Raw genomic sequence first — 24,960 nt, 5'->3', positions numbered from 1 at the left:
CTTCCAGCTAATTCTCCATCTGAGACGATCTTTCTTTACGACTCCAAAGAAACATGTTGTCAGTTCCCACCTGCTGGCATTGCTAGAAATAAAACTGCAGTTGATCGGATGCAATAGGTCAGCAGAAGAGTGCATTGAACTGTTGTTTGTGCTTCCAAGCTGTGTTACAGGGGATACACTAACATTTATTAACCCTTTCTTAAATCATGGCTTTTATTATGCTTTTACAAAGCAGGAAGATTTCAAGGATGAAAACACATCTTTTTAGGAATTTCAAAGGAAGCAAAATTTGGGCTTGCTGCCAGGCTAAAAGTTCGATATCATTTGAAAACCAAAATATATTAGAGAAGAAAGAAAATGCAGATGTCAGCCTAGTGACATAGAGTAATCTATTTGCTCAGTGCTTGTATTTTCCTACCAATTTTGTATTTTTCAAAAAGGACAATAAAAGAATTGTGCTCACTGCTAATTAATGACAAGCTGGTAAAAGCATCTATCCATTGTTCCATTTATTTCTTCATTTCCAGCAGTTAACAGCCCTGTTCTGAAATGAATCAATGTCGTTTACACAATGTTGTCACCCCTATTGTTTCTTTATCATCCTTGCATTTTCATAAATCGGAGGTGTTAATCCCTTAATGGCTTCTCTCAGAGCTCTAAAATGTATGCAAAATGGTAATCCATCCCCTAAACAATCCACATTTAGGCAGGCACCCTCTTAAATATGTTTACTATTAAAATGAATCCTTTGTTTGGATCTAACCCTATCTGTTTGTTTTCTAAACACTGAATCATAGCAGGTATGCAGAGTCTCATTTCAAGTAGGGACTATCAACTAACCCTGTCCTTTCAGAAACCTGGTGATTTATCTACAGAGATGAAAGAGTTTTGGGGTTTTTTTTTTAAGGAGTCAAATTATGTGTATACGAAATTGCCTGTCAGGTTTTGAAGGAAAAATCAAGGGTTTGGTAAAAGATTATTAATGCAAGGAAAAGACATTTACTGCCCTTAGTGGTGTTTGGTCTGGGCCCGAGTAACAACACTATGTGCCCTCTCAGAGACTGGAAAGAAAACCATGACATTTATCCAGCACACTTTAAAAGCAGCAGACTGTCCTTGCTGATAGATTTAATATCTTTGTTATTCAGAAGTGCAATACAGTTAGTGTTTAAATCTTTGTATGATTGGGGTTGTAAAGTTTGTGGGACAGGCTGCACCTTATTGTCTATGCAGAGATCTGCACAGACACTCAGACAGCTGCTTACAACCTTTTGTAGTTTGTATCAACTTAAATGTTCTTGTTCTTAATTATATTTTATAAGCTTTATAAGCTTTTTAAAGTAAATTCTGCGCAGCTTAATGGCTTAATCCTTCTGAAATATTTTTTTTCCATTTGTTTTTAGAAAGGTCACTATCAATGCAAATACTTTATATGCACTTTCCTGAGCTTGATTCAAAGTAATTTAAATCATTGTGTTTCATTTCATTGCTATTATATTACTTTGGGTCAGCACCAAAATGAACTGCATCAAAGCAACTTTCTAGGAATTATATGCAGTTAAAGGATAGTTTCCAGCATCAAGGTGCAAAACACTTAAAATGAGATTTCAATTATATTCTGATCTGAGTAGGGTAGTTTGATGAGATATTATGCTGGCATAAGGACCAAGATGGAAAAGAAAAAAACCAAAACCATAAAACCTTAAAACGGAAATATCTGACAAATAGGCAGAGAAGCATTTCAATAACTTAAAGGAAAAAAAAAAAAAAGAGCATTGATGGCAACAGAAGCAGCAACCTGAATAAAAAACTAAAACCAAAATGATATTTAAAACATCGTTCGTGTATTTCTGTTTAATTCACTTTTGTTTCAAGTTGCAGAATCTGTATTGCTTAGAAGTGACACTGAAGTTCTCCAACAATGTATGATTGTGTGATCTGTGCTGCTTAAAGGATGGATCCTTGGAGTACTGACACAGAGAGAGAAGATCAAGGCTTGGCAGTGACCGTAACATGCTGCTACACAGCAGGCAAACATTGGAGTCGAGCAGCTGCACCAAGGCGGGTTGTGCTGCCTTTTTCCTTTATGCTCTTGTTTTGACTTGTGTTAATCACCCATTGTTCTAGGTGGGAGAGCTAAATTAAAGGACAGGGCGATCGAATAGAGCTCCCATTCAATTAGAGGAAGCAGGTCACCGCAAATTCTGCTGCACAACGAGGTGATAAGCAGGAATTAGAAGCATACCTGGAGAGGTGTACTATTTATAAGTAGGCAGAACAGTCTAATTTTAACGAAGGTTAAATGTAAATACTTTGTAGTTTTTCCGAATGTTCAACATCTTTTAGCACGAAACAATGTAAATCTCTGAAGTTTTCCTTTTGCCATCAACTTACAGCACGTATTTTTAGGGTTAGAAGTGAAGCCTAATGGGAAGATGAAAAAAGATACATGAGAAATAATAATAAAAGAAAATCAAACCACCTTGATTTTTTGTGCACAGTTTTGGGATAATCTCCAGTGTGTTCATGCCAGCCAAATTAGATTGCCATTTCATAAATAAGCATGGAGAGAAGTCTGACTGTGTAGAACTTTCAGGCAACACTGGGGATGCTGGGATCCCCAATGAGGGAAATCACTGAGAATCATGGCTGTATTTTAGAATGCATTTTCTATCAAATAAAAAATAGCAGGTTTCAGACATTTCATAAGAATGACCAGTCTCATAAGATTTCAACCCAAATTTTCTTGGGCATAGGGGTTTTGAATAGACTTTGAATGTGAATCTAAAACTGTCACATCCACAGAGCTCCCGAGAGTTTGCCAAGCACTCTTCATTAGCTTTCCCTAAACTCTGTGGGATCTGCACTTGTCTTCTGGGAAGGTGGGCTGGGATTATTTGGTCCACAATCTACTGAGTTATGGAGCTCTTGAGCTAAATTAGCAGTTACACCTTTTGAGGAGTCTTATGGACACATCTTCTGCACTCTGGGGAGTTCTCTCAGGCTTTTTATTTGATGTATGTGGCAAGAGATCCCTCTGTGGGGTGTGGAGTGCACCTTTCCTGGTTAGAACAACACAGACTGAAGGATAAAGGGTTGGTGTCATACCTATGTAGGAGTTAACTTCTCTTGATGTGATGATATTAAAGTGCATCTCTGGGACATTCGCAAGATGTAATTTGGAAACAGATATCAGCAGTTCTCCACAGAGCAATAATGCAATGGGTCCAGGGAGGCAAATAAATTGGAAATACCATTCTCCAACTATTGATAGAAATGACACAATTATTTGTGCATAAACCCATTCTCTTCCTGTGGCATAAAGCAATTTTTGAGGCTTTCAGGCTCCTACACTGCCATGTCCTCTATTTGCAATACTCTGTCCTGGGACAGATCCCCATGTTTTGTGGTGCACATGAGGAGTGGACATTTTTGATCAAAAGAAGTACTGACAAACTGTATCTGAATTAATGAAATGAGAAAAAGACACACTTCTGGAGCTGGTTTCTACAGATTTCAATGCAAATATTTTCAATTCATAGAAATGGACAATATGGCTTTATCTGTGTTCCTTTTTTAATCCATTGAGTGTAACCATCAAACATAACCTAAAAAATCAGGACTTCCTATTACCTCACTTAAATATGATGGAATTCTCTCTACAACAAAGCAAGCAGCAGCATTTCTCTGACTCTATTGACTGTTCTATGTCATAGACAGGAGGCAAATTAATCAAACATACATTGTTGTTTGCCAGAAGAGTCCTCAAGTATTCTGCAACATATATTTTTCAGAGGTATCACCTGAAAAATTTATCCTTGAATGAGATTGAAATGTGAGGTCTGGCAAGGTATTTGAGTCTGGATTTTTTAAACCTAATTCTGTTGCAAATGTAACTACTCTGATTGTTTTGATTTAATCAAAACTGGCTGTTAAATCTCTAATTCTAATGTCTTTTCAATCTTTGCTCAAAGTGACACATATGTACTCCGTGACTGTGCATTGTGAAGTTAACAACTTGTTATTTGGCCTATCAGTTGTTGAATATTCAGCCCCTTGTTGGAATTGTTCAAAATGTAAAACTATTTCTGCCTTTATCACTCCTGTCTCTCAATTCATCCTTAGAGATCATAGATTTTCCAGAAAACAATTAAGAAAAATACAGAGAAGTTGTATTTTTAACTTCTAAGGCTGAAGGTTTCCAGACTCGCTTTGTAGTTGAAGGAGAAAAAGAATAAGGAGGAGGAAGAATAAAGTATATATTTCATCTTCTAGTGATAAGCCAATATTGAAATATACCTGTTTTTAAAGACTTAGTTAACAGCTTAATACAGAAATAAAATAGTCCAGGTATTATTTTAAGATAACCATAAGAGTTACCAATCCCATTTTTATATGAGTACATGATATTCTCTGAAAAATGAAAAATTAATTATATCCCACAAATATTAGTTCTCTTTTTTTTTTTTTTTTAGCAAATATGGAGGTTCATGGTGTCATTAGACCTCAGCATAACCAGAAGAAATAACTTTAGTTGGTGAACTCTGTTCAACCCACTGAGGAAAAAAATCCCTATTTACACAAGCCAATTAAGGCTAATATTTAAAACACTCTTCAAGAAATTAACATTAAAATTTCATAATAAGCATTAAAATTTTCAAGTCAGGCTATCAAATACAAAATCGGACCATTGTAATTAAGGCCATCCTAGCAGTTTTTCAGAAATAATTGCCAACCCTCACATATGTCACATCTAGCCATCTACATGCACACTTAGTGGCCAGAGTGAATTGGGACTGTGTCAGCTGATTATTTCTGTAATCAAACACCCCTTTGATCAAATGAAGCATTGCTTGAATATCATTCAATGGAATTAAACAGAGAGTATTTATCAAATTCTTTCTAGCTACCATCATTGTTGGGAACATTTAAAGCAAGCCTTGTTCATATTTGTTTGGGTTTTTTTTCGTTTATCATTGAGATCAGCTGTCATGCCTGGACAAGTCAGCATTTTTATGTCATTTGTGTAAGGAAAAATACTTGTGCTCTTTGATTAAAAAATCCTTAACTTCTGACTGATGAATGATCTACAGAATTTAGCCACAGTTTGTTTACAATAAGTTTCATATTCTATCAAGCAAACTAGGAAAAAATATTCTTAGCCAAAGGATGAAGAATTTTATTCAGCTGGTCTAAATCTTGCTGAAATCGGTAGAGGCTCCTACAGACTTCAGTAGGCTCTGAAGGAAGCTCTAAGTGTACATTAGCTTTAGGGACACATTGGTGTTATTTTTGTGGTCTTATGCCACCTACCCAGTAGCCTTGTTTGCACCTTCTGGTCTGGGCTGGGCTGTGACTCCAATGAAAGCATCATGTCTGTACTCTTATTTAGCTTTGATTAACATCATTAACCTATCATGCACTGGAGCAACTTGCAGAGCAAATTGGTAAGCCAATTTCAGCAAGCCACATAAAGCAAAGAACAGCTTGGATTGTCAGATAAACATACCCAGAGGTGCAGTTAGGATGCTGAAATTATTAGGTGAATGATAGGAAGCCAAAAAATCAGTGAGCCACTTGAGCAGAGAGTATAAACATAAATATCCAAAAGCATGCCACAGTGCATGTGTATTTTATGTTGATGTGCTAATACATTATCTGCTAAGGGTTTATTTAAACCATTTTTGTATTCCCTGCAATTCATTTATCTGCATAAAGAAGAGCCACTAACAGGACAGTGCCTTATGAACAAGCAACCCTGTATGTTTTCCACTGCTGTTTATAATTCTTCATGCTCATATCTACAATTCATGAGCAAATTGGCTCGTGAATGTTTCCATAAAGGTTGAACAAAGTATGGTGCTGTTAACACTCGCACTGTCATGCACGGAATCAAAATGTGCCCACTCTCATTCTATTCATCACAGCTCAAAGACATTTTGGCAATGATATTATCCAAATATTATTAAAACTTTGAACCCTGTCCCCATAAATTATAGCAAAATGGCTTCAGAGCCATTAGGCAAGGAGGATGTATGGGCTCCAGTTGCTTTGGAGTAATTATGTGCTTAAAAGGAAGCGTGGCTAAGCATTCCACCAGTAAAACGAGAAAAGCTATGATCATTTGTTACTGCTTCAGTGCTGTACACAGTATTGCTCACACAGGTCAAGCCAACCTTACAGCAGGACAATTATCTGCCTAGAGAGACCAAACATCTGTTATTAAGTACGCAGAGGCACCACTGCAGCATGCTAGAAATCTTGTCCACTTCATTGCTTTGGCTTACGGTAATGTACTTCAAACACTTGGCTAACTCTGTACAACATCCCCCCTTTCTTATTGTTACTGCAACAGTTCAGCTTTGAAATATGCAGTACCTTCACTCCCCCATTACTTCCTTTAATATGTGCACAGCTGTTAAAGATGATGGTGTAACTTTAGATGAGTCGCTCTTTCTCTTCTCTTTTTTTTCTCTCTCTCCCCCCTCTCTCATTCTCTTCTTTCTTCAAAATGTGTTCTGAACATTCTTGTACATTTGTAAGTTACCCACTGAGAGTCACTGTGGAGAACAGGAGTGGTGCAAAAGTGCAGGGACACACAGTTTTTACATTATAAAACAAAAGCTGCTTGATTTCAAACATTCCCTAAGCTGGCTGAAGAGGCAAACGATGCCTTTTCACACAATGGTTATGAAATAATGTGTTTAAAACAAACAACAGCACAAGGAGCAGACCCCACTTGCCTGCACTCGCTAGAAAATGGGTAGAACGATCCTCTCTTGCCAGGCTGATTATTCACCTGAAGTGAGGAGATTCTGAACTATACACAATTTACTCAACTTTTTAAAGGCTCTGATGTTAATATACAACTATTTCCCCCCTCTGATAGAAATTGCAGATGTAAATGACACATTTGCTTTCACAGGGCATAGCAAGAACTGTAAAAGAGAGTAATGAATGGGTGGCAGACATGTCAGGGTTAGAAATTAGATCTATCTTACCTGTCTTGGGTTTTTCTAAGCAGCCTATCACAGTGTAATAATCAAAACTTTGAAGGAGATATTAGGTGGGAGAACTACAGAAATCAAAGATCCTAGAAATATTTTTTTCAGGCTTTGAGGAGAACTGTACTACTTCTGCATTTGCTCTATGCACACTGTACTATAGAAAGAGGAGCTGATACAACTGGCAGATTTATGCCATCCTGAGATTCTATCAGCACAGACTTCTCCTTAAAGAAACCCAGATTTCCGTATGTTAAAGCAAACGAGAATAATACTCTGGGGGGAAAACACAGGTCCACACTGCTGCATACATAGGTAAAAAGTAAAAAAAAAAAAAAGGCAAAGAAAAAGAAAAGATTAGCATGATCAGAAGAGCTTAAAACAACCCTATGTCAAACATAACATTTTTGTGTAATCACCAGATTATTTTGCCCCTTAGAGAAAAAAGGCTCTGGAGGAAAAGGCATACCTCATCACTATGATGTGTGGCTCACTTCAGCCATTCCCATCTACATTATTCTCCCTTTTCATTATCTGTCCCTGGGAATAAAAGGCCAGTTAGGCAGAGAGGTGGATATTGGATCAGCAAGGAAGAGTGTACCTTCTGTCAGAACTTTATATTCAGTCATGCCTAGACTCAAAGGAATTACAGAATCAATTCAAAAAATACCTATAAAAATATTTTAATTAGCTTTTTTATCATATTTAGTACTTTGAAATTCAAATATACAAAGTAAGTTTTAAAAGAAATTCTTTAAGATTTAGACACATTTCCCGTGAATATTTATCTGATTTGACTTTGAATCACTTGGTTACATACTTCTGAGCTCCTAAAGACAATAAATAAACATGATAGGGCAGAAAAATTACATTTTAAAATTTGGAACTCCACAGAAATCAATGGGAGCTTTGTTTAAAAACCGCAGCAGTCTCTGGCTATGATATAAATAGTTTTGTGTCTCAAATCGCTACAGTTTATAATAAGTACTCATGGTAATCCAGGTGTTTATTTTCAAAATGGGGCCATGAATTTACTGATAAGACTCATCCAAAAAAAGGAGTTTATACATGTCCCATACAGATTTACTTCTCACAAAATGGCCATTTACACGGTGCAGATGCATAAAGTAAAGACGCATCATACTTGGCTTTATGGAATTAATCAAACAAAGCTCATGAACTCAGTTTTTTCTAATTAATTTAAGCACCATTGTCAACCAAGAAGGACAATTAAAACCCAACTGTAAAATAACATTTTTTGTCAATATGTTCACAAATAGGGGTGCATAACTTCTGTGTCAGAGTAAGAGAAGCGACAAAAGCTGAATTAGAATCACAGAATTGTTTAGTTGGGACAAGACCTCAAAGATTATCAAGTCCAACCATTACCTCAGCACTGCCAAGTCCACCACTAAACCATGTCCCTAAATGCCACATCCACATGTGTTTTAAATACCTCCAGGGATGGTGACTTCACTTTCCTGGGCAAACAGTTCCAATGTTTGCAAGCTTTTCAGTGAATTTGAGGTCTAGGACTGGAAAATGAAACAGGAGAGAAGAAACTAGGGTTATTCTACAAACTCCTACATTTTTTGGAAGACATCCCCTCTGAAGAATGAGACAATCAATTGTTTGGAGTCTGTTTCTTGATCAGTGAAATCACACTGATTGCACTTACACTGCAGGTTACTTTGAATTCTGTGGGCTGCTCTGTGGGCACCAGTATTCACCTGGTGATGCCTCACCTGCCATCTGCAAGTGTACCACTTGTAAGAAACTAATCAGCATGAGAAAAGGCTTCAAAAGAAGTTCCTTGAGATCACTAGATAAAAGAAATTCTGTAAATGCAAAGGTGGATAGGGAAAAAAAAATACATGCAAAGAAAATTTCATAAATATTCAACCCTGAGTGACGGGTGCTGCTCACAGTGCATATTAATTAATGCAGTCTTGCAACTCCCTGCACTCTTTCTATGTAACCATTGTCAATTATCACAGCACTTCGTAAAGCAGACAGCATACTAGCCCCTTGCACAGCTCTCCATGTAGCCTGGTGCTTAACTGAGAAAGTCTACCCATTCAAACTTTATTCAAACTTTACTATAATTTTTCTTTATTCTCTTGTGAAAGGAGATTTACACACACCCAGTCACTTCACATGTTTTGTACTGTGACCAAAGGTTTTTCCAAGAAATATTGCATTCTATGTAAGGTAAAAAAAAATAGAACCTGGAGTATGAGAGAAATCCCTGATAGCATTTCAGGGTAGAGCTCAGAGTTTATACATCAATAGCTCATCAAAGAACCTCCTTCTCCTGACTGCCTTTCCCAATGCCAGCCTCAGCTCTCTTTCCATGCTCCCAAACTCCTCTAACAGGCTAGTGGAACTTACTTTACTCCATCCCTTAACATTTTTTAAATTCCATTTCCATATTTCATTTAAATACTGATTGCCCAAGAGATGTAGAGCTACTGAAATAGGTTTCAAGCAAAGTTTTCTTTATCAGAACAAGTCTCCAGGAAAAGAGGAGAAACCCAATAAAAAAAAAAAAAAAAAAAAAAGAGGTTAAAAATGAGAAGCGTGGGAATGAGCTTGTCAAAGAGGGTTTTTGATCTGTCTCACAAAATATTTGACTATGTGAGGAGACAAGTACAAGTAGATGAAATTTTCCGTATAAGAAAACTCCTCCACAGTCTAGTTTCAAAACAAAGAAGTACACACATTAATGTCAGCCGTTCTGTGCCAACTGATTAATTTTTGTAATCTTGTTTTAGGTTTCCTCTTCAATTGTCAGTTGTAGTTTCTTAAGAAATCTGCACGCAGCTGCATTTTTAAGCACTCTCTCTACTCAAATGAACTAATCTCTTATATTGTACTTGTCAAAAAAACCCCTTGAAATATTCTTTTCCCCTCGGAAGGAATAATTTATGGGAAAGCACATTTTCTCAAGACCTTTCCTTATCAGGAGGACATATGTGAAACTGTGGGCATAATTTTGGACTGTCTTTTGCCTTCTTGATAACAAACAGTTTAGTCTGTATTACTGAAGCACTTCTTTACGCAGGTGGATGATAAAGCCATCCTTCAACCAGAAGAAAAATATTTCCTCATGCAGCTATGATTGCACTTCCAACCTGCTGAGAAGAACAGATATTTTTGCAACCTTATTTTGAAGCTTTCCTATGTTGATACTACAAAGTCACTGCTTCCTGAGAGCAGCTGCCTGGTACTGTCCTAAGGCACAGCCACTTTCACACTTTGTTTGTAAGCAAAGGGCCTCCTGTGACATAAAAAATACTCCAGGTATCAAGTCAATTTCAAAGTCTCCATGAGAAATTTGAGTATTCTTTTTTCCTGTGGCAGCTGCTTTCTCTCACTGCTGGATGGTGGTGGAGCTGGAAAATAACCTAAACAGTTACCATGCAATGAAAATTCAGTAGCCTACAGGGAAAAATCTTTCAGTCCATTTTTGAGAAGACAAACATCCAACCAAAACATTAACAGTTTCAGTAAGCAATAATCACCCTGGTTAGCAATCTAAGCAGGGATTGTACAGACATGGTGATGAAGCTAAAAATCGAATATTAGTATGGTCTTTCTAAGTTTAGTTGGTAGATTGAATCAGGAAAATGCCCTGTCTAGACAGTCTCAGATTTGTAAATAAAGACCCCATTCCTTAACTGTTTATCCAGTCCTTTTATGTGCTCACCTGAAGACACAGACACACACGCATCCAGGTTCACTCCAAGGCTTAAGAAAAGCAATATATGGCTTTTACAAAATATATTAGACACTTGGATTCAAAATTATCGAGACTTTTTGCTGGGCCTTTCAGCAATTCTTGTAGTGTTTATATAAGAGTGCTTCTGACACTAAATTATTTGCAAATGTTCCTCATTTGGGGGGGAATTTGGAGCCAAATTATAATAAGCAAGAGCAGATTGACCCAGATTAAAAGATACAATTAGTCTGTCTGATTAGTAAACCTAAAAAGTACTACTTACACTAAGTTATTGTTTTTATTACAAAAGAAGACATCCTGGCAGAACAATAAAGTCAGTGCCATGAAGAAGAACCTTGCAATTTACTCCAAACAGTTTAAAAAATTCAGTTTAGAGATACAGCAATTCAGTAGAGCTGAAATATTATCATGCCAAAGGTAAGTCTAATGATACAAGTAAATACATTGTAACTGTATATGCCTGATTCTTTTTCATATCAAAGCCATTTTTTGTTCTGGCATGGGTGAAATTTTAATCATATGCAAAATCTCACTGAATAGGCTAGGCTTTCACAAAAAATGTTGTTTTGGTTTTTGTTTTTCTTTTCCAGTGAGCACTCAGGCCCAAACCAGCTTCACTTTACAGCTCCAGTGGGACCTGTCTTGATATAAATTGAAATGAAAATTAGGTCTTCATGTGTGTAAATATATACACATGTATTTTTTTTATTTACACAGATGTAGAATTACAAAATTATTCCTTTAGGGACGCAACCTTAAAATATTATATATTGGCTAAATTTAATGGCAAACAATGCATCAGTCACTACTTGTGGAGTGGGGGAAGGAAGAATTGAATCCATTTGCTATCCTATAAACCACTATGATTAATTAAATAAATACAGTAAGAGTATTATGCTCTGTAAGATGTTATTGTCATCTGTACCACTTCCATTCAAGTGCCTCAAAGCAAAGCATCATTCCCATTTCTCCTGAGCCTGAAACATGTGGCTTTTGTGTGAACCTGTCACATGGCTCAGCTGTGGTTGCACACGACAGTCAGTAAAGTGGACTGTGGTCACAAAGCATGGGCATCAATGCTGGGCAACGAGGCATCCCCAGCAAGAATTCTTCCCAACCTGGAAAAGCTGAAAACAACCTGAAAAGGTTCTACTTTAATGGGTTACATTTCATCAACCCACTCAAAGCTGGCATTTCCACCATTTGGTGCTCCCAAGTCTGCTGAGCCACTTGCACACCAGTTTTACTGGTTTTACACACTGGTTTCCAAAATTGCTTGTAAAATACAGGTCATAATAAGGAGCCATGTCCTGTTTTCCCTCACAGCAGATCTCTTGAGTCCATCAAGAAAAAGGTGGTGGTTTTCTTGTTTTTCTTTCCAGAGTATACTGCAGGAACTTTGAAGAGAGACCATTGTCTGATTTTGAAAGACTCAGAATAGCAGGATCTCCTGGACAGCTCTCTCAAGTGGGAAATAACAAATTTTGTTCCAATCTCTCTCCCATATAGAAAATATACTGATTTTACCTCATTCTGGGAGGCAGTCTCCCATCTGCTGCTGAGTGCTATGATGCTATAATTGTGACCATACCCTAAGCAGTTTCAGGATGACAGTGAAATGTGCATTTTTAAGACTAAAGGGAGAAGGAAAAGCCTGATGTCGAGACAGGAAGCTGATGAGTCTTGTAATAGCTGACTCTGCTATGCACTGTCTTTGTGGGAAGAGGAGATGAGCAAAAAAGTGACTTGCAAGAGATAGGAAGAAGCCATGGGAAAAACCTGCTGGATATTTTGAGAGTCAAAGTTAAGATTTATGCAAAAAACCTTACATTTTTTTCCAGTCTAGGATTATTTGTAAATAACATGAATGTTTGTATATGTACATATTATTGCATATCTTCATGGGCATAGGCAACTATGTGAGGAATCAATCCTACCTCATTATCAACGCTTCATGTGGGCTTTTTGTTATAGAGTACATTTAGATTTATTAAGTTCATGCCCAGATTTTATGGCAAATGATGATTTAGGGCATTACAATGAATTGATGAGTCAAAATCATGACTGCAAAAGTAACTTCAGTGATTTTAAAATAAGTAATAATACACTGAAATGAAGACTAGGAGCAGAAAAAGTTCTCACTGAGCATACAGAAGGACCTTGGGGGAAATTAGGCATCCTGCTGTCCCCAAGGGACAAGGGTAAAATCTTCAGCATGCTGAATGTGAGGCACTCTTACTTAGCAAACAGAGTAGATGAACCCTCTCCCAAGCTGGCATCTTAAGGGAGAATGCTTGGTTGTATTCATGTGATTAAATGGGAAAAGGAGCATGCAGTCAGGATGGAAGGAGAGTGTAAGCCATCAGTGAGGGAAAACTGAGGTCTTTTCAGATGGACAACAGCTGCTTCAAACTGCATCCATGTCTACTTTCTCCCAGATAGAGCTGCTCCTCAAAATGTTTTAATAACCATGTATTAAAATACTAGATGATAGATAAAATATCTACATATAAGCTCTTCAAACAACTGAAGCTCTCCTACAAGGGTTAGGGTATAGAAGTGTTAGAGGTAAGGAGGTAAGGTTACCCATGAGGAGCAAACTGCTTCCTTCCATAGACCCCTATCTACACACAGACACCTCTCCCCCCAAATTCCAGACTGACAATTCATAGCTATTTTTGTATTAATAAAGCTTATGATGTGAGAGTGCTCCCATAGAATTACAAAGCAAGCAGGACAGAAAGCTGCAGGGAACAACTATCACAGCACACAGGTATTTCTGCCCCAGTCTAATCTCTTGGCAGTATCAACATTGTATTTGAACCCTGTGTTCATCCCTGCTGTACCTTCAGAGTAGCTACAAAAGCCATCTGAAAACCTGGGTAGTGGTCTCATGGTTGGCCAAGGATGATTTCTGTTCTACATTAAACCCACAGTCACAGAAGCAACTGAAATGTAAAATACCTTTGTGGCACAAGTTTTAGATGTTTGTCCTTTACTTTCTGCATTTCCCTTCACCGAAGGAACCTCAGCTGAACATCCAGTTAGACACTTAGTCAAACCTCTCAATGAGATGTTTTAATTTTCTGCAAGCTATTAATTACTGTAAATTATCCACGAGGCAGAAAAAACACCATCAGACCAGAACTGGACTTATATGATAAGTCCCAAAATCTAGCTCTCTTGTTCAGAAAGTCCAGTGAGCCCAGGCAGTCATGATTCATCTTTCCAGACTGCATCCAGCAATGAATAGTGATCCCACAGCCTTCTGAAAAATAGGTATTACTTAAAATGGTATTTACATATGTGCCATTTCTGGCAGTGTGAGCTGAGCTGATGATCCTGATTCTTCCCAGACAGCAGCTCTGCCTCAGTCAAATTCTCCTGAGCCATAAAATCCCATCTCTAAACAGATCCTCCTTTGAAATATACCATCTACTTGTTTTTTTTTTTTTCTCCTGTGTTTGTGGGACTTGTCTTGCTCTGATTCAAATAGCTGAAGAGGAACCTTCAGAGTTGATAGAACTTTCTTAAATGATTCTTAATGGTGTGCCAAGAAGTTTCAACTTGGACCATTCCTTCTCCTTCTACTTCCCCCTTTCAAATCCTCCATTAAGTGAAAACAATGTATTTTTACAATAAACATACCACTGAACACATCCATATATAGACTGATTTGATTATTATTGCAGAGCAGCTCTGATTTTTCCAAAGCAACTTATCTTAGTCATCACTATACAACACAGAAAAAGTCGTAAAATGAGAAAGTAAAAAGGAAACTCAAAACCTTCTCTTTAACATTCCTCAAAGTCTTCTTTATGTATTTCACTTTGTCCTAAGTGTTTCTCTAATGCTTTAGTAACTTGCTATCCTCTGCCTATCCCTGAAAGTGAGCCAAACAGGGCACGTGCTTAGCAGGGCACAATTTTTATGCAATAAAGAAAGTGAAGTATCTCCTATGAACTTAAACTGCAGGCTTTGAGAGACAGGAGAAGAGTCTGGGAAAGGGGAATGAGAATATGCTTAAAACACAGAGTGAATATCCATACTGCAAAATTACTATAGAATATATAATTACAAGTTCTTGGCTGCTCAGTGTTTTGTCTCATCCCCCTAAAAGCTGCATTGTGACACAGGAGCCAGCATCAACTCCAATTGTGTCACCAGTAACAATGACAGTTATTATTACTTTTTATTATATGCAAATTCTCCATTTGTTCCTGCAGCTAATATGGCCTTTAATCTGGTACCAGTACAGCATAGGTGAATTCTGTTTTGACTGGCAACAACATATTTCCTGCTGGGAAAATATGACTAGTCATGGAAAAGGCTTAATCTTGAAATTCAGCTATTTTTTGTTTCTTGGTGGCCTCTAATTGCAAGCTTGAGGCAGTGCACAATAATTATCAGTCTGCAAGCATGAAAAGGAGTAAATGCTAGTCAGGCTATATGGTTGCTTTGTGCACACAACAAGTAAAGAACCCTGCCATGTCAGCGATGGGCTGGTAGCTTTCTTCTTTAGTGTAATGGCAGTGATTTGGCTGGTAACTGGATGAAAAATTGCAGCAGGTTTCCTTGTTATGATTCTTTCATGCATCTCTGTCAATGACAGTTTACATTCTGGGATTGAGATCATTTGTTTCCTGTTTGCTCACAGCTTCAGGCTTTTCTTGTTTGCCACCATGGATTTACAGCCCTTCCCCCCCCAGCAAACCACATCTAAGGGGTTGAGGGATTACAAGGCTTAATACTTTACAGCTCAGCACATGTAGCAGAAAGTTGGAACTACTGTAAAAGGAATGATGACTAGATATTCCTGTGAAATAGATACATACACGTGTGCAGATATGTATGCCTATGTAGAAAGAAGCCCACAGAGCAGCCCACAGAGCAGTGAGATGCTAGACTAAAAGGTTTATTAGCAGACTGTCTTCTCATCTTCTCTGAAACTAACAGAAACCTCAGAAAGAAAAAAAAATATAAATACAAATAACCTTTTTAATAGGTTTCTTCCCCTAAATCTATTTGGAAAATGATACCAAACTGAAATGCACACTTCAAAAGACTTCCAACAGTCAGACCTTTCTGTAGTTTGATGAAAAAGATGTAATTAAACAAAAATGGGGGCATAAGCACAAGGATGAACGACCTGACACAGTACTAGTCATACCTGCCTAGTAGGAGAGGTGCTTATGCCCCATGTGCCAGATCTGAAATATTTTACTCCCATGCTTCCCCACATCAATACATGTACCCTCCTAATGCCTATCTGAAGTAGGCACCTGCTACTACCTCCATGAACCAATGTGTAAATGTAAGTACAGGCAGGAATGCTAAGGCTTGCATTTAACTCCTGCTAAAATTAATTGGAGCTGATTTCAGCCTTGAAAAATGCAACCCTAAGATCTCAGAATAAAACATGAGGGTAAAGCAGTGAGGCTAGAACAAAATGGTGAGTGTGTAATTAAATGGAGACCTGAATAGAAGTTGCCCAATCTAGCATCTTTCTTACTCAGCTATCCTTTTGCTTTATGTATGAAAGGAAGTATTGTTTGTCTTTATCGCTCTTGTCATAGTCAGCAAAACTGGGTGAGGTGCAGAGTTTATTTGGTAAATGCCACCTGTTTTTTGTTTTTCTATTCTCTAGCTGCTCAGAAGCAGTTCAGCTTTTCCTTGAAAGAGTATTTGTATTCAGAGAATTATTTGTTGTTGCCAGCTTATTCTCAAGCAGCTCATTACAAGTGTTCACTCTTTAAGTACTTGGTTAATTTTGATTAGATAAATGGCTATAGGGTATGTTTCTGTCCCTGACTAAATCTCTAAGTGTTCAGTTTCTTGATTAAGTACTCATGTTTACAAATTTACATCGCTCTTTCTAAGACTGTTCTTAAATATTTATTTAATATACACTCTTTCTAACATTACTGTCATTAGAAAACAAGCTTTGTCACAGCAGTTCAAGCAATAGTCTCTGGTGACTAAAGTTTTAGAAGGGGCATTACTTGTTTGAGAGAGTACAACTGATGTCATCCTATTTGAAAATGCAAACATGATGTATTATAAAGGTCGGTTGTAAAAAACTAGTCTTAGAGTCACAGTGTGTTATATGAATGCCTCTGAACTCACTAGAATATTTTAAAATAAAATGGCATAGTCAGATTTTAGAAATGTTTCCGGATGTACATCACAGAATCAAATCCATTGACCTGTCCTTGCTCCTTTGCATGGTTCCAGAGCTGCAAAACAGTTGTGAGACTGTGTTCATCAGTGAGTTTATTACTGCTTATGTCATCAGAATGGTGCAAAGAAGCTTTTTAGAAGTGGTCTTAGGCACCTAAAATGAGACAAAACACTGTGATATTAACCCTTGTTCCGATCAGATTCACTCACATTTACTGTAGGTTGTATATAAGAATTCTAAGAATGAAAATGTGACCTTTGGGGGAAACACTATTAAAAGATCTCAGGATCAAGTCCTGAATTAGGTTGGACTTTAAATATCAGTTTTTTGTGTTGGATGAAATTGAGCAGAAGAGTCAAAAGGAGGCAAAGACCAAGCCAGAGCCTAGCAGAGGTGGGCCAACAGAGGCAGCCAGGGAACACAAGTGGCAAGAAAAGAAACGAAACTCCTTTGCAGCAACTGTGTTAAAGCCACTGTTTGAAATGCCCACTCTGAGCAGATTCTCCTGAAAAGAAAGGCAGGAAAAGGATAACCCACTCTGCCAACTGAGTCAAGCCACAGTCTCCATGCAAAACTGACACTAAGTATTTTACTCTTTACAAATAGTCTTTATAATTGGGATTTTTAAATAATCCTTCTTAAAAGGGATTGCAGCTGTAATCAATTTGTGGAGGGCTGTTTTAATAAGAAGCTGCTCGAATAGGATTAACTATGAGACCCTAGACCTCTTTCCTCCAGTCCTTAAACTCCTATTTGAAACATTTAGATACCCCATAAATTATTTATTGGTCTTACAAGGTGTCATCAAGCTAAGAAAATGATGCTTGACAAGTTGAAAACCGTAACCATTTCCACCAATTTGTTAACAGCCTCTCCCACATGGCATGTAATGTCTCACTTCTGCCTTGTCTTACAGGAACAGTAGTTACATTCACCCATTGCACCAAAAACACATGTGGAGAGCTGTCAGACCTTGTGCATTCTGTTTATTTCAGGAAATGTTCCAGAAAATAATTTATAGATAGCTTGAAAATAGAATGTCAAAGTGGATTTCCTTTTCCTTGCGAGGTTCCTGAATAACAAGGGAACAGAAAAAACAGAGTTTTTCACTCCCTCTGTGATTTCTGAGCTGCACAGATCAACACATGTATAGGCACACTATAGAAAGGAATACAGGGAAAATCTATGAGGGCTTTGGACAAGAAAACAGGAATCACCCCTTCACATCTCTCAGCAGCTCTATCTGTCAGCTAAGGTTGGAAAAAAGGCTACCGGAATTTTTTTTTTTTTTGCAGGGCTTCTCCAGCAACATTGGTTAGTAATGACTGGTAAAAAGATGGATGGGGATGGGGACATATATTTTCTCTAAGGGATCTGGCTTAAGGATCACTTCAAGCATGAGGCAATCTGCATTTAGCAAATATCATCTTAAATCAGTCTTTTTACTTCTGATTGTCTGAGAAGGACAGAAACTCACTGCACCTGAAAATAGGTTTCTGCTCATCACTGCTTCTTATGGGAATGTAATACAAGGTTTCATGCTTGCTTTCCTCTGTAGGGTCTTAACACACTGACTCCCATGCTGGCAGCGTTCAGTCATTAGTTACAGCAGTTTTGTGGGGATCTTAGGCCATAAGCACTTTGTTTAAACAGTTTCTTAGTTTGCTTTGCTTGCTTTTATTTATTTAGGTATTTACTTTTTACAACCAGCATTAGATTATAGATTTGATCCATGGTGCAACCAATCTTTGTACCATTAAGCCATCTGTGCCAGTGTATCACATAAAGCAATTAAAAAACGGGTTAAACAAAGACTTCAAAGCGAGAAGCTCTAATTTATTACATGCTGTTTATTTACTGTACTATTCTACTAATACCTGATCAGTCAGCCTTCAACAGCAATAATAAAACTGTCCATGGGACCAAGGCTCATGGGGGAGTGACCTGTAGTTTTGCAAGTGTACAGTTTCCACAGACAAAATATCTGAAACTAAATCCACTTAAAAGCACAGAACTGGGGGAACTACAGATGCACACAAGTAAGGTTTTGTCTGATCTACTTCCTGATATAATTTCAAGTTCACTGAACTTCTTTGATGTTTGGTCATTTTAAGGGACAGTGACTGCTGAAAGCTTCTCTTCCGTTCAGTTGTGGTGGATGGGACACAAAGGACAGCAACAACTACCACTGTTATTTATGGACTATCATGTACATCTGACTTTATCAGACATTTAAACACAAACACAGGGAATGGGCGTGGTCATTTAATAGAAAATCCCTCTATGTCTTAAAAAGGGAGAAAACAGAATATGAAGTAAGAAAATTAGGAAAAAGAAATATATTCTTACTTTCAAAAATATTTAAGCTGTTTGTTTCTGACTCCTTGTAGACACCATGAGATTATGGTTTGATCCTTTGCACAACCCATCTGTTTAGTATGAAACAGTGTTAGTGCATCACGTAAAGCAATTAGACAAACTTGCTAAACAAAGACTTCAAAATGTGAAGTGTCTAGCAGTCCTGGCTAAAATATTTAAATACAATACAGTGCCTTTTCCACAAACTGCTCTATGAAATAGATAACTCCCAGCAGACTGGAAACATTAGCAGAGACGTCACTTAACACAAGCTTAGATTTAATGCAAGCAAGTTGCTGCTCTCTGCCATCTGATTTTTAGATGCTTGTATATGATTTTTAAGTCGCTTCAGCATTTTAAAAACAAGTACTTCTGCTTCACATTTACAAACTTGGCCATGATGACCTCAGATATTGGGTGAAAGCAAATAGTGCTTTCCCAATTTCCTTTGAAAATCTTGATTTTGACTGTTTAAGCATACAGTCAGCAATAAAGTTACTGTAAATCACAAAAGGAGAGCACAACTTCTAGAAGCTGCAGTTTACAGGTGAGAAACATTTTATAAGAGATGCCTGAATATGCAGAAACATTTGAATATGAGTTTTATCTTGTTCAAGGTAATTTGTAGAGCTTTTATGATAGTACATCTCTGCTTATTCAAGAACAGAGATGTGGTTTTAGGCAGACACACAGAAACAAACGAGTTTAAAAGACGCAGAAAGCAATATAATTTAGCAGGGGGAAAATGGAGAAATTCTTGAGCTGCTAATAGAAAAGAAGCACATAGGCCTAGAAACCCCTTTTTGTTTATAATTTCATAAATGGAGTCAGTAGCCTGAGACAAGCCTGTCACATCTTTGGCACTGAGCAAGGGTCAGTGATGGATAACTGACCTCCTTTCTCACTTTTATCAACAAATGTCAAAAAAGGCAAACAACAGCAATGACATTCTGCCCAAACAGCCAAGAGTGTTTCATTTTCTTTGCACTTCTGTTTCCTCTGTGCCTTTAATCAGGGCTGGGGGATGTAATTGCTCTGTCTGGGCACAGCTTAAGGCATGCTGTGCAACTAACAATTAGTTTAGAGACTGAGATCTATAAATTTTGAGAAAAGAGTAAGAGGATTTGGTGTGCTTGAGCTATCCTTTCTAATGAAGAAAAATATCACACCGGAAGGGACCCAGAGTGTTATCAAAGCAACTTAATATCATCTGGTAGTGATTTGTAGGCCCTCATAATCTATTGTGATCATGTTGAAGGGGGAGGAAAAAGTCCACGTGTTCCACTATTTATGAGATTTCCCAAACGATGGCCGCCATCTGTGCAAACGCCACTAATCTCAGCCACCGTCCTCGTGGCAAATGGCTCCATGGGATTGTCCGAGGGAAGGGAAACACTGCAGGAATGTTGGGCTATTTATTGTTTATAAAAATAAACCAACTGGACTAAGACATATGCGAGGAATTTATATCAAACAGCTGCAAAAGCAAGTTGCCTCAATAGGCAGGGTGCATTGATGATGCAATTGGACCACACCGAAAGATTTTCCTATTAATCTTAGAATACACATGGCATGCTTGAGGTACTGATTTGTCCTCATCTACACCCAAACTCACCTTACATGGATGTTCTTAAAGTAATTTTCAGAAACAGTTTATGTAGACTGTTTTATTATGTGAGTTTATTAACTAAATAAATATAAACAAAGTCTAAGGACAGTCTGTCCCCATAGAATCTTACCTCTCTCAAACATTCCCTCATTACTCTCTTAGCTAAACAAGCACAATGCAGATACTAATACTCAGTGCTAGTGAACCATGCACACCAAGTTTCTAAGATTTGAAAATTCCTTGTTTTATGATTAGCAGTCTAATCCCACTAAAGTCCTTTCCTAGTTTCTTAATGAAGAAGACCAAATCCATCACAATGAGAAACAACATACAGTGAGAACAAAGAGTAAGGGAGTAATGAGATAACACCGAAATGACAAATGGTGTCACAGCAAACCCACAAAGTACAATATTTTAGTGTTGAGCCTGCATGACGGTATCAGACAAAGGGGAAAAGAGAGTTGACCAGACAAGCTTCTCGCCTTTGTAAAGCTGGTTTACCAGACATGCTTGGCACTGGAGAGAATCTTACTTTTTAAACTGTTAATGGGTTAGTATATGTACAGCAGCCTCTGGGAAATTCTCTTTCTAGGTCTACATGTTTGAAAACAGCTATCTTCGCTTTTCATTAAAACTGCATGCACTTTGAAACACCTGCCTTCAGGAAAACTCCCAAGCTGATTGACTCTAACATGAGAATTAATTCAGGCTTCTTTAGTGTGTGGACAAGGCTACACAGAACAGCGTGTCAGAATTAGGCTTTTCCATAATGCAAACTGGCAAGGACTGCTCTTTTGGGAATCCTGCTCAGCTGGAATTCAAGACTTTGTTTGACAACTGATTTTCAAGGTGTGTGTCCTTTTCTTTTAAACAAACATATGATGCTTGAAAGCCAAGGTACAACAGTGCATATGTACATATGTATGAATGAGAAAAGGACAGCTCCTAAGAAATCCTTTCCTATAACTTGTGTTACTTACCCATGCTAATACCAGAACTTTCCAGCTACAAGGAAGGAAAAAATGTTTTGTTTGCTCAATTTGTTTCAAAACAGTGATCACAAATGCCACTAGTAGATACCAAGTGTGCTTTCTGACTTCTGGGAGACTCTAGAATTTGGTTCTTCCTTTTTTTTTTTGGGGGGGGGGTGGGGGGGAGGAGGAAACATCTCTGCCCAGTCATAAAATATTCTAGCTCAGACACTGTTAATGTATGAGGTACATACTTGAACTAGATGCTTGTTATCAAAAAAAAAACACTCCCAAACCCAACCCTTCACCCCAAAACAAAAGGCTTTAACCACTCAAAGAACAGTTTCTGTGCTACAGGCACACTGTGCATTGCTCACACTGTCCCAAGGAATGATTTTGCTGAAGCCCAGGCCCCAACACCTGCCCATAGATATCACACATAAATATTTTAAAGTTCTCTGTCCACACCCAAACTCAAAAAGCTCTCACTTGGGCATTGGTTAAGATTCCCAGTTTTCCTGCAGTTATAGATGATCTAGAAAACAGCACAAAGGCTGTTTAAAGTCATTAGTGAATTTGACAATAAACTTGCTCATTTACAGGCAAGAGACAGTTGAGAAACAAATTCAAAGATATCCATTGTCTTAATTATCACTGAAATGCAATCTTGGTGTTGCTCACAGTGTAATTACCTGACATTTTTCTCTGACAGTAAGGCAGAGAAATTCTTGTATTTCCTTCAAACGCTGACTGTTCATTTCTGTTCCTGTGCTGCAGTTAACCCTCTTTTCTGTGCTGAAATCTACAGAAGTGGCCTCACAAAAATCTGTAGAAGCACAGTAAAGGTGAGGTCTGGGACCTAGAAGTCAGAGAACCTCTGCAGTTGCCTCCACCTCTAGAGAGAAAATAGATCCTGCATCAGCAACAGGCTTCATTTCTAAGAAGATCAGATTCTAAACTGGTTTTAGTTAGAGTACATGCAAAGTCCTAAAGGTTTCTTTAGGAAAATTCCTGCTTCAAAGAATGCCAAGTCTATCTTGTCCAGTGATACAGTCTGAAAAATTAAGCTGGGAGCATTTAAAGATGTCTCTCTTAGAACCAGACTGAGACATTTCACATGAGCATGTGAAATGATCAGTATTAAAACAATGTGCGGGGTAGAATTTCCTTGTGTCAATTATTGTCTCCCTCCATGCCAGTATCTGATCACCTATTTGAATGTAGAGATATAACCTTAGGTCTATTAGCAAACACATAACTTTTCCTAGCACACTTAGGATTGTTATGCATGGACACTCAGAAAGAAAGTACAGCAGATCAACCAAAGATCAATGTGCACAAGATAACCCATGTTCAGCCTACAGGTAGGTGCTCTTATGCACCAGCCCATGGCCCAACACTGCAGAAACAGCTCCAGCATCCTTCCCCTGTTTCTGCAGTCACCAACACCATGGGTGGGAGCATATCTCAGCTCAGCTTCTCAAAAGGAAGTCTCCTCCACTGGGACACTGTTCCCATCTCTTGCTGCAATTTATTTCATTCTGAGTTGTACCACTGGACCGGTTTGTGAAGTCATATTATAAAGTTTGTTGTAAACTGATCTGGGTTCAAAAGCTTTTGTGAAATGTTGGCGGCAGATGTGAGGTTGGCAACAGTCTTCTAAATCAGTTGTGCCACATGAGACAGTGGAACCTCATCTAAGGTTATCTTTTCCCCACCAACTTTTGTGTACCTTATGTCACTAAATTCACAAACATGTCACAGAAGCTGATAGGAAAAGAGTTGCAGAGCTTGAGCCTTACCAGTGAATTGCCTTTCCAAGAGGAAACCTTACACTGGCATTGGTTCATAAAAACGTATGCAGATGACCCAGGTAAACCTAAGTACCTAGCTTTCAAACATAGAAAAAAAATAGATTGTTTCCTCCTGTAAATGCATGCCAGGAAAGTACAGTTCATGAGGACTGAAAAGATGCATGGTTTTTGCTCCCACTCTCTCAAGCACAAAACAACCAGAAAATAAAATTCACTAGCTGATGTCTTTTTAGGTTTCATTTAAAACATCTTTATAGCTCCAGTGTGCTTCCTACTCCTACTTATTCCTGCATCATCAGTCATGCACAGCACTGTAAAATACCATGTTTGTCACTCTGAAATGTAAAGGTATATGCTACCTGAGATATGTTGTTTCAGGACTGCTGAGTGATTCATACTACGATGAAGTCTTACTATGATGGGAGTACAACAGACCATTCAGAGTATGCCAATAACAAAGTTTTTTCACAAGTTATTTATCAATCTTTCAACACATTGCCACATTTTTCCTATTAAAGCACACAGAGCTATCACCCAGGAGCTAGCAAAAATTGTGGTATTTTGCTCCTGTTCACAAAATGTGGGCTAAAGTACTGGTTACCTAGGAATATATAGTGCTTTCTACTGTATATATAAAGCATAAAGAGTTTCAGACTGCAAGATGCACAATTACTTCATCATGAGTAGAAATGTTTCATTTCTGCAGAGCCTGATTATTATTTCTGAGCTGTGTAACATGAGGAGCCCTACACAGAATTTCCCTCTCATTAGCAACTACGTCTGCCCAAGTCAATTGAGAAATAGGTCTTGGAAAGCCTTAAAAATAACGTATTATTTGCAGTGCTATGATTCCCCCTGCTTTAAACATGACAAGATTAGGCTTAGAGACAGATACACAATGGGATCTTACCTTTTACTTCTCTGCCTGGATGCACAATTTGAGAAGTGATCTGCCCTGTAAGACAACAAGAAAATATCATTGCTGTTTTTATGCCGACGATTTATTTTTGTGATCCTAGAGATCCTCTTTTTTCATCAGGTATTACATAAAGCACTTCCTGAGGAAGGTGAACGTTCTAGTCAGGCTCTTAGAGGTTGAATAGGAGCTGCAGTTTTAGCAGGGCAAAGACAGAGCTTGAAGTTTACCTACATTTCGATTACACCCTCCTATAAAGTAGGTGCAGTCTTCTATCTCTTTATAGAAATACACCTGTATGTCTTTAAAAAGGTAAGTAGATCTTCTCTACTTGCTAAACACATATGATTCACTGATGAAAGGAA

Source organism: Aphelocoma coerulescens, chromosome 11 (assembly GCF_041296385.1).
Source record: "Aphelocoma coerulescens isolate FSJ_1873_10779 chromosome 11, UR_Acoe_1.0, whole genome shotgun sequence".
Taxonomy (NCBI): domain Eukaryota; kingdom Metazoa; phylum Chordata; class Aves; order Passeriformes; family Corvidae; genus Aphelocoma; species Aphelocoma coerulescens.
This window is presented reverse-complemented; position numbering follows the sequence as displayed.